General features: G+C 47.3%; 1 non-coding gene across 1 annotated transcript; it reads right to left on the reverse strand.

Moving 5' to 3' along the window:
- Positions 1–6,165: 6,165 nt before the first annotated feature.
- On the reverse strand, positions 6,166–6,272 carry LOC145776466 (U6 spliceosomal RNA). The gene has a single exon (XR_014290254.1). It is a non-coding gene; the product is annotated as a U6 spliceosomal RNA (small nuclear RNA).
- Between the last annotated feature and the right edge of the window lie 5,426 nt (positions 6,273–11,698).

The following is an 11,698-nucleotide window of genomic DNA, read 5'->3' on the forward strand; positions in this document are numbered from 1 at the left end:
CGACCCGTCGCGTGTGGACGCTGGAACCGGCAGTAATTGACCGCCGGGCAGCGCCCACGTCTCCTTCACGCGTCCTCGCGCAGGTACTTTGACTCTTATACCCGGTCTGCCAGTAGGCAGAGCGGATAAAATTGGGGTCTCCCACGAGGAAGAGAGTCGAACCATTTAAGGATAATTTGGCTCTCGTGGCAGACGAATATTCAATAAAAATGTGGAGCAGAGGCTCGATGAATCAATATACTGTAATCAAAAAAAAAATATATATATATAGGTGGGAGTGTAATTAATACTCACTGAAGAAGAGTAAGCTTTCATTCGGCGAGCACGGATGTGCACTGGCCAGACGTTGAGGCAGGTTCGCCCAGCTGGGTCGGGGAGGCTAGCGATCGAAACCAGAGGCACTGATAGGCTACATTACCGGTAAAAATAGAAAATTGGGGTAGAAGTTTTGAGGCTGCATCGAGTTGATCAGGGGATCGTGTTGATCAATGCATTGAAAGCGGAGCGATGTTGATCCGAACGGGCAAGAACAGCGTTACAAGGCGAAAGCAGCGTATGACAGTTCGAAACAATTGATTGATTAGTACATAGAGAATCTAGTGATGATTGAAATTGCTTAATTGCTATTAAACCAGTCTCAAGTCACAATGTACATGAGGTATTTTATTTCCTTCCTTTTTACTTTAGAATGATTGTTTTTGAAGAGACTGGAGTATCATATAAGAGAAATGGCGCAGGATTATAGAATTAAGGTGATGACATAAGGTGATCAATTTTAAGCCAATATTGTTATAAGGTTATAACGTCTAAACGGTTTGCTGTCTTGCGCGCCCGGATACTTACTGCAACGTTATTAGGGAATAAGTTTCTGATCGCTGATGTCGTCTTTTCTATGACGTAGCCCCTCCACAAGTGAGCCCGGCGTTCCAAGCTTTCCAGACGCGGAAGGATCCTTCGATTGAGAGGGAAGCCACTTTTCTAGCCACCTCTGCTACCCCACGAGCAGGAACGCCCAAGGCCGTCAGAGCTCGAGAGCTCGTCGGGGCATAGCTCCCGAGGGAGCCTACGACGAACGGAAGTGACAGGACGTCCCTGCAAGGGCGCTTCCTGTCTTCCTTTATGTTGACACATAACTCGCCGTACTTGTCGTGTTTCCTGTCGGCGGCTTTTCGAAGAGAATCCGCGCCATTGTCGAACGGACATGTGACGTCACATACGACCGTGACACCGTCAGGGCGTTGCAGGACGATGTCAGGACGCAGATCGGCACCGCCCGCTTCCACGTGCTGTGGAACCGTACTATCTATGGAAAGCCCGGGTTGCCATTCGGTAGGCACGTGCCCCACGATCTCCCTTAATACCGAATTGTGTCGTTCCGTGATGACAGTCATCACGGTAGGGCAATGATTCAATATGTGGGGGAGAGTCTCTTCCGCTTTCCCACACGCACGACACATGGAAGGTAGGTAACGGCGGCCATGGCTTGGTTTTGATTCAAGTGGCATTAGATTCAATCTAGCTTTGTACGCAAATACTCGGTCCGCGTGATCCAGGAGCTCCGGGCGCCGGGTCCAGGAATTTGAAAATCCGGACAGGCAGTGGGCACTGACCGTCTTGCCTTGGTCAGGTTTGGATTCCCACTGTCTCCTCCACCACAAGTCATTGTGTTGATGGAGGGTCGGCACCACTTTTTTCCTTATAGGAGGGGTGATTGTGGAGCTCCCCGCGGCCAACTCAAGGCCGCCATCCGGGCGGGCGGACCAACGTACGTTCAGGCGACGGGTGGCCGCCGGGACACGGCCCTACAGGCTCTCGCCTGTAGGGCACGGTCTAGGACGGGCGCCGTCAGGAGGGGGGTCACTATTCAGATAACTGGCCAGGTGGTCAGTCGTGGGATCTGGAGTGCCGAACCTCAGACAGGCATGACGCCTAAGCTGCCCGAAAGCGACGGCAGAGACAATGCTGTCAGGTGACGTCAGCATCTTGAAAGCATGAGCTAGCAAAAGCGTGTCACTTTCGCGACACAAGTTCGTGATGCCCAAACCTCCCAATGCAGGCTTACAGTAAAAGAACGCGCTGCAGGCCCACTTGGGAAGACGCCACGCCACCTTCAAACACCGCAAAACCAGTCGGTCAAGCTTCAGAAGCTCATACTGTCTAAAGCACCGCACTCGCAGATGGTATGACGCGGACGGGAGAATGATGGAAGTGAGTGCCAGAAGTTTCTGGCTTGGGCTAAGAAAGGATTTCATCAATAAGGAAGTGTGTTTCTCCAGAGTGGAGATGAAGGGTTGGGTTAGGGATGCGTCCGAGGCGTAACCGGTTCGAGCGCCGAGGTATTTATACGTCTCGCCTTTGGGGATGACTCGAATTTCCTCCCCGGCAAGGGAGAAAGGTTTCGGGTCGACCCGCAGACGGGACGACGACACTTTCCCATAGGAAAGGGTGCCACACTTGCGTGGGTTGAACCGTAACCCGGACCAGGAAGAGAAGGGTTCAGTAGCAGATAGAAGAGAGATCATCTGCTCGCGATCGGAAGAAACGAGACAGATGTCGTCCGCATAAGCCATACAACGCACTTTGATGTCGTCTTCTTTGGCAGGAAGGTTGTAGCCGCAATCCGTTTTGTCACGGACGCCCCTGAGGAGCACATCGATGACCAAATTGAATAGCAGCCCCGACAACGGGCAGCCCTGACGGACTCCCCGCCCCACAGGGATACGGTCGGTTTCACCATTGCCGCAGCGGACGGTGCAGGTGTTGTCGACGTAAATGTCGGAGATGCACTCAATAAGGTCTGTGGGGGCGTCGAAATGACGCAGGACCTCGGCTATGCATTCGTGCCGGACACTGCCAAAGGCGTTTCGAATGTCCAGAAACGCAACTGACACAGGCCTTTTGCGTGACTGTGCATCCGAGAGGATGGTGTCGAGCATGAACACATGCTCATAGACACCCTCTGTGGGCATGAACCCCTTTTGCTCTCGGCTGATAACATTCCCTTCCACCGCCCATCGCTGCAGGCGCCGGGCCAATACGGCGGCGTAGATTTTATAAATGTTTCGGCAGATGGAGATGGGCCGCCAGTTGCTGACGTCGTGCAGGTCACCCTCAGGGTCTTTACATATGAGTGTGATCCTGCTGGTTCTCCACTGGTCCGGTACACGACGGTTGATCCGGCAGGTCTCGAAAAGGCTGGCCAAGAGTCCCCCTCTTGGGTCCAGGGTCTTCCAGAAACCGTAAGACAATCCGTCAGAACCAGGGGCGGAACCGACATCAAGCGACTGGAGGACCGCCTCCACCTCCCGGGCCGTAATGGGACCTTCACCGTCATCGACGGGGAAGAGGTTCACACTATCATGCTCGTAACGGTGGGAGTTCATCCACTCGGGCATCTGCGAGCAACTCCCAGCTTCAGGAGCGGTCATGTCGCGTCGAAATCTCTCCTCAATTTCTTGAGGTGGGATTTCGCAACGACGGTCACTGTTTTTTCCTTCAACGATCCGGCGGACTGTTCCCTTCGCGTCCCGCGAGAAGGCGGCTCGCAAACCCACGCCCCTACGATATCGGGCTCCGTTCCCGCGCGAACCCCCGCCGTCCGACCGAGGAGAACCCCCGTTCGAACGACGGCGAGCCGCGCGAGCCCGGGCGCCATGATTGAAGCGTGGTTTGCGAGGACGTGTCTTCTTGGGCGGCGAAGTGCCAGCGGTCCACTCTTCCAATTCAATGCAGAACCGGTCGAAGTTTATGCCACCCGCTAAAGTAAGGTTCACTAAACTGCAAAGAGCCCGCCTGGAGCTCTTCGTCTTACTTTCCCTGACTGGTTCAACAGGGTCTTGGATGGATCGTTGAATGTTGGGTGAGATGGACATCCCTGGGGTAGTCTGTGGGAGTCCGGAGTCAATCGTGGCTTGGTTGCATGTCATGGTGTCACTTCGGGGTCGGGTCAAGGTTTGGGAAGAGATAGTTGGCAGGAATTTAGAGTGGGTGATTTGGGTAGGTGGGATAAAAGGTTGGGCTTCAGCAGACAGCGTCGAGGTACAAGGTTGTATAGGACAGATGGGAGCAGGATTAAAGGGTAAGGAGGAGTGAGATGAATAACGCTGAAGAGAATTAGGAGAAAAGGTTTGCATGGGCGGCTTGGAGGAGCTGATGGGGTCCCCAGCTTCAGCTCCGGTGGTAGCCGTCAGAGGCAGAGAAGAAGAAGGGCGCGAAGCCGGCTTGGATAAACCGAGCGAGTCCACTGCCACGGCTCCGGTGGAGGTCGGCTTGCGCAGAGGTACATGTAGAAAAGGGTTCGCGCTAACAGTAGGGCCGTAACAGTCCGTGGTCGGGCTATCGGGCGAAGAATTGGAGGAAGAGGAAAGAGATTCGCCGTTCGACGAGTCAGACGAGTCGGAGGAGTCCCCACTTTCCGACCCAGGTCCGGCCGAAGACAGATGAGGAAGAAACAACACATCTAGGTCAGGCAAGCTGTCAGTGTCAGCAGGGCTGAGCGAAGTCTTGCCTGGATGAGATAGAACAGTACGGAAAAGTTGAGGCATAAAGTCAGGTGGGGGGGGCAAAGTAGAAGTGCTGTCTAGGCCTTGGCGCCAGAAGACTTGAGAGCGGATGACAGAGGAAGGGGGAAGAGGGGATGACCCCTCGACCGATGCGCCTGCAGTCGAGGGCCGGCGCCTTCCACGCCTGACAACAGAGGCGTAGGAAAGCCCAGGCTTGGTCATCATGGGGGGTCTGGTTTGGCTCTCCGAGGGTGTCGGGTCATTGCTCGGCCAGCGAAGGCAGGTTGGCAATTGAAGGCCCTCGGGGCAGGATGGCCAGTGCTCTTGGGCCCCATCCAGCTTGTAAGCTCGAGGGAGAACACGGCAGCACCTGCTGCAGGTGATCAGGAACTCGGCGCGCGAACCATGAAATGCTCGCATATGGTCCTGATACGCCTGCACATCTCGGTAAGGTTGAGATGCCCTCCTGCAAGTGGAAAAAGGACAGAGAAGGGGGAATAGATTCGGGAGGGTGAGGCGAATAGGGCAGACGGACTGCAGTCTATCCGACCTCTGGAAGGGTGACTCGAAATGGGTGGGGTGGCCACGATGTGGTGTGGAATTGCGGATCGGACCCTCGTCACCGTGACGAAGTGACGAGTTCGCAAAAAGCAGTGAGTCTACCGGGGAGGCTTCACCATCTGGGTTGAGTGAGTGACCACTCACAGGAACCTGCTTCCTCGTCGGCCAGCCTAAGCCAGTGGACTGAGAAGGTGGGAAGGAGAAACCAACACCGGCCAGGTTATCTCTAGAAGTCTTCAAACCTGTACGACTTAAAAAGCGAGACATGGTTTAAATAAAATAGTTCTAAAAAGCTGGTTATTACAAATTGTTTAAAGTTTAAAGCGACGTTTCTATGTTTTGGAGAGTTAGCTAACAATTTAAATAACAAGTGACAGATTGCAATCAAATTAATTGTTTAAAGTTTAAAGCGACGTTTCTATGTTTTGGAGAGTTACAGTAACTAACAATTTAAATAACAAGTGACAGATTTCAATCAAATTGAGGGTTGAATCAGAGATTTGCTAAAGAATTGACAAATAAAATAAAAAAAAACAATTTACGTTGATTCTACGTTAATGAATAATACTAAAATGGAAATGTCGGTTAAAGTTGAAAAGAAAACAAAGTTTGATTACGAATTAGTGAGACAGATTGAAAAAGGATAATTAATGCTTTAAAACAGGGGTCACCAACTGGCGGCCCGCGGGCCGCATGCGGCCCGCCACGCTGTATCGCTGCGGCCCGCGGAAGGTATCAGCGTACAAGTATAACCAAAAATACTTTTCTTGAGGAGTTAAAGAGCACGAAGGCAAAAAATACTTTCCGGGAAACATATTTTCGTTTTTCATACGATTCCACCGACCGACCAATCAGATTATAGTTCTAGGTGGGGGTTGCTTAAAGTTATTCCAATGCGATGTCCAGCCACATTATCCCAGTGGTTGATTAAAACGTCTGTTTTCAAATTTCTGCGAGCATAGGGTTGCTTATTTTAAGTTTGCAAATGTCATGTAAACACTAGTGTGTGTTTCACTGTTATTGTGTTTCACGAGCAGTGTTCCTTTTATGCAAGTTTTTGCCAAAATAGGTCGCTGTGCTAAATCAATTCATAATAACTTGGCAAAATATGGAACGCTTCACGATTTTGCGTGTCATCCTTGCGCAGGGACGATGCTAATCTTCTCTGTATGATTCCAATTTTAGTATATGTACTGCCAAAGCAAGTACTGCAAAATGTTGTTAATCAACAAATTCTTGCCACGCTGATAAGCACCGCAAGTGACAGTTGTCTATAATAAAAGAAAGACGGTTTTATAGACTCTCACAAAAAGGATGAAAAACCAACTCATTGCTTTTTTAGAGGGAAGACTGTTCATGAATTACGATAGAATTAAGATTTTTCGGTGATTTCCACAAGCGTTTGTTTCATGGTGCCTGATGTCTTTCTCCTTGTTATTGAAGCCTATTTTTCGCTGATATGTTTGCAGGTCACTAGAGATGCAGCGAACCCAAAATTTTTATCCGCACACCGCACCGCAACTGACTCATCTATCCGCGCACCGCACCGCACACCGCAATTTATCTGGAACTTTGACACTGCACCGCACCGCACACCGCAAATTACAAAATTAAAAAAAAATATTTTAACGAGTTATTGTTTAGAAAGTCAATTGTAGGAAAAAGCATCCATGGCATATAACTGGTAACCTAGTACCAATACAGTTGTGCACTAATTGGCCAGGCTAACCAGATCATATTCTCTTATCAGCAATGCATCTAAGTTCTAAGACATAATACAAACTAAGACAAATAGAATGTTCCTGGATCCAGTATCAGGACTTTTGAACACTTTTTGTAAGCAATAATGCAATTATAATGCCAGTGACTATATGAACTACACACACAAGAGTAAAACTTATAGCCTGAACTCACTGGGCTAACTGATATAGTAAATAATGCGGTAGTTGCGCTAGGCCTATAGCCTGGTAACTGAGCTTATCAGCTAGGCTACTAACCAAAAACATTCGTACAGCTTCCCTGACAAGCAAGCCCTAAAACCCTGTCAACTGCAAGCCATTTGCAATTTGCATTTGCATAGCTTTCCATCTTAGGGTTTCCGAAGGGAAAAATAACTGATCCGTGTTTCCAATTTAAATTTGAAGTTTCATAGCTGATTCTTGAAAAGTTGAAAGTTTACGTTTACGAAAGTTTAATTTCTTGAAAGTTTACGTTTACGAAAAATTAATTTCTTGAAAGTTTACGCAGCAAGCGGCGCGGCGCGGCTTTGTCATTTCAACCTTCCACGCGGCGCGGCGCGGCACGCGGCGAAAAAGTCAAAAGCGGCCGCGTACGCGGCGCGGCGCGGCGCGGCTTGCATCACTACAGGTCACTATTGTTGCCTGTATTGCGATGTGTCAAACATTTTCTTGTTTGCTGAAATTGGTTAATTGCAAGATATCATTTGTGAAGCGAAGTGACAATACCACTCTTGCTTGGCGATGAATATTTTGATGAAACCACTCGCCTCGCTATAAGTGCGCAAAACAAGTGGCCTCGTTTATTAGGCATTGTTAAAAAAGTCAAAAGTGTTGTTAAAGGAGCTTGGCCTGGCAGTAGCGTTGCTCGACTAATTGTGTTGCTGCGGTATTCTAAGACAAATATTAACAACATGTAACGCTGGATACTGGGTACGAAATTCGTTCTTTTTTAACATAAGAATCAACCTACCTAAAATTTTATTAGTGCGGCCCGCCACAGCTCTCCTTAGTGCCAAAGTGGCCCGCATGCAAAAAACGTTGGTGACCCCTGCTTTAAAAGCAATTGTTTGAATTTTCAATTGTGACGTCACCATTAAACTTTATGCTAGCTGGCAGAGTGACCATACGAGATACTTTACGGCTAAAATACAGAACAACAATACAATACAAGTTAAAAGGTCGCAAAATTGGTGGAAACAACCAGTTCAGTTCAAGGATGAGAGATTCCAACTTCCAAGTGAAAAGAAAATATGAACAACGTCTAATAATGTAAGATTAAGAAGAAAGAGATAAAATTATATTGAAAGATCACTGGCAACACTAGGATTTTCGCAGAATTAAAGCCACAATGATATTCGAACACCGCTTTACCAGTCAGTTTAACTCTTATCATTGTGGAAACAAAGAAAGAGCCAACAAAACCAGCCTTGTGCTGATAGCCGGGAAGAACGCCTCTCTCTTCACAAGTAATCACTAATGTTAGCTTATTCAGAAACTATTAAGGTGAGGTTGCTAGCTCATGTATGTCTGAAGAAATTTCAGTTTAACTTTTAATGGCGGCCTTGAAGTAAGTTGAGCCAGTGATGTACAGGTAAGTTGAGCCGGTGGCCTATCTTACTGTACCTCACTTCAGCTGCCAGTTTAAAATGATGATATATGTAGCCTAGTCATTAAATACCTAACAAAGTGTATTTTACTCTTTAATCTTCTTCTCTCGTGTTGTCGCTATATGTCAGGGTATCCGTTGGTTAGCCACTGCCTGGTGTCGTCATCGATGGAAACTAGGCCTTCCATACCATGAGGTGGTCTGTATAGCCGGCAATCCTTGATAATGTGGGCTGCCGTCTGTATTTCACCACACTCACAAGCAGCGCTCTCTGCCAAGCCCCAACGCAACATGTCTGCACCATAGCGTCCAACACCAGTGAGCAAACGGTTACGCCTTGATGAGGCAAGTCTAGAGAGACCATGGGCCCATGGCCCAGCTGGTTCTCGAGCGAGGATCTAAATACTTGGCGAAGTGGGGATGTGCTGCTTGACCATTGTTCACACCATGCGCGTGGCACCACTGTTTGCTAGGGCTTCCACCAGAGGCTGCCAGAAGGTTTTGTGCAGCGCGTGCAAATGGCTTTCTTGATTTTAACCGCTGCTTTGGTGGATATCTCAGCGTGGTTGTGTGTAGCAGATGGCCGGGGTTTAGGGCTTTAAGGCTCAGGGAAAGAACAGCACGTTGGTGCCGTAGTGCAGCTGGCTCAATGTTTGCGAGGACAGGCAAGCAGTCAGTTGGAGTTGGACGGAGGCAACCTGTGACAGTTCGCAGGCAGTTGTTGATTGGCACATCGACAAGGTCAGTATGGGCGCTTCTGCACCAAGTAGCAGCGCAGTATTCAGCAGGGGCGTAGACTAAGGCTAAACCACTTGTTCTCAGCACTGAGAGGCTAGCACCCCACCTTGTACCAGCAAGACGTTTCAAGAGAGCAGAGCAAGCTGTCACTTTTCCGCGTAAGTGTTCTAGGTAGGCTACTCTTTATATAGGCCTAGGTAATCTTTAATAGTCTAACTCTCTGGAAAAAAATAATTTGTCCATTAGTGTATTGAAGTTTAAATTTATTTGTAACCTGCAGCCTACTAGCAACATGCAAGGGAAAACCCGACCTGTGCAATGTGCATTACATTGGTCAAATCGAATGCTTCAATAAAGATGGAGAAGTTGAGGCAAAGTTTTTAAGAAAAGTGCCTAGAAAGTCCGAGAAAAAGTTGTCCTTTGTCTTTAAAGCAGACGATGAGGGTGCTTTTCTTAAAGAAGATGTCGTGAAGAAGCTTATTCATCCGACAACTTGGAGGAACTTTCTGCCGTCAGCAGAAATTCCGGTTTCCATGCTCTCTTGATCAGTGACATATTGACAGTGTTGTACGCGTCATTGAAATAATTTGACGGCGTCAGCGTCAGCGCGAATTGCCTAAAAACTTTACGGCGTAAAGGACTGCGTAAGCTCTTAAAGAAATTGACGGCGTCAGCGTCAGCGCTAATTTCTAGCGCTATTTTTTGCCAGCGTCTCATAAAACGGAAATATTTCAAACAAGTTCAGCCTAACAATAGCTATAAATAAAGAGCAGGTATTATGTTTTGAGACTGTATTGTAATTAGCTGCTCAGCCTATTAGTTATTTCCTTGCAAAAAAACAAGCATTTTAAAACGTTTGTCTGACAATCTGCTGCGTTTGGAACGCATATTCAGGGGCGCCGGAGCGATTTTTGACTGGATGGGCAAGAGTATGAAAAAAGGGCACTTTTGTTGCTGAAAGGCCAATTTTTTTTGTAAGTTTTAAGATAAGATATAGCGATAATGCTCATCTATCAGCTCATTGTCGAGTAATGATACAAGTGTCCGCTATACAATGAACAATGGCACGGAAGGGCATAATGCTATTTTATAATGATGTAATATAACTTACTGTGATGGAGAATTTTGTGTCGTGAATATTATTTTGAGGCAAAAATAGAACATTATAATTAGGCTAATAGCGAATAGCATAAATTGTTATAATGCAAAGTGTGCAGTAGCTTACATGACCTTAAAAGGGCACCATTGCCCCCTCTTCCCTCCCCATCCACAGAAATTTGAGGGCAGGGGGGCATTCGCTTCCCCTGCCCCCCCGCTTCCGGCGCCCCTGCGCATATTGTCCTTTCCAAGTGAAAACATGCGTTCCACAGCAGCGCTGGTTGGTATTGGTGTGTTGTATTTCAAAAACAAGTTGAAAACGTTTAGTTGGAAAGGTATCACTGTTCCAAGCGTGCTGTGATAGTTTAGCATGTATAAATCTTTGAACGAGGTCCACTGCACCAACATCGCTCTTTTCAGGGGCATAGAGCTCTTGAAATAAAGTAGGCTATATTCAACGTCCGCGATGCCATTCATAGATTTTTCGCTTTCTGTCTCTGATCCCTCGTTCTCAATACATGGGTGATCACCATTTGGCGAAGTTCTTCCGCATGTATTCCAGGAAGCCATTCCAACCAACGCAAAAGCCGGTAATTCGGATGAGTCGCGCTGGCCAGAATACATTGTGAAACTCTTATTGTGAAACGAGATTTTCCATGAAAACAAAAAATGACGCTTAGCGCTTGACTCTTAAAATCGGCAAAATAGTTGACGGCGCTATCACTTCCGTCAACTGAAAAATAATTTGACGGCGCTAGCCTCAGCGTCAACAAAAAGTTGACGCCGTCAAACGACGCCGTCAAATTGACGGCGTCAACGTACAACACTGCATATTGAATAAGTTAAGATCAGACAGACAAGGAAAATTGATTTAGCAAATTCACATTTGGAGGTTTATTTAATCAGGATGGTGCTGTATTAATTCATCGTTTTATTTTCTGTTCTGCAGCTCAATTAACACAATCTGCTAGTGGCAGATTTGTCGGCTGAGAAGTGCGCAATTTCACAGTCGAACAGTCGCAACAAAATAAATGTATCCTTTCACGTATTGTTTTTTCTTCCTGGTAGCAGCTATTTATTAACTGCTACCCAACCTATCTTCTTCCTAACGTTTGACTCAAGTTTCACATATGTTGAGTGAAGATTATATATTGTCAACAAGAGACAGGTTCAATTGTGATGTGGAATAGTCACTGCACACTCTAACACGGGACGTTCCTCCGATAGATTTGCACATCGTAAAAGGCCGAACCACGTTTTTCACAAATAACGAAAACACGAGTTAGTAGATAAAGAAAAAATAATGAAAGACTGTCGCTTAAGCGTGGCAGTGCATCGCAATGATGACGTCACGATTGCATCACAATCTATGTTACAATACGGGGACAAAATATAGCTGGGCAATAATTTCGTGAACATATGTAGGCCTATTGCATAACATTTTACATGTAGGA

Source organism: Aplidium turbinatum, chromosome 8 (assembly GCF_918807975.1).
Source record: "Aplidium turbinatum chromosome 8, kaAplTurb1.1, whole genome shotgun sequence".
Lineage (NCBI taxonomy): Eukaryota > Metazoa > Chordata > Ascidiacea > Aplousobranchia > Polyclinidae > Aplidium > Aplidium turbinatum.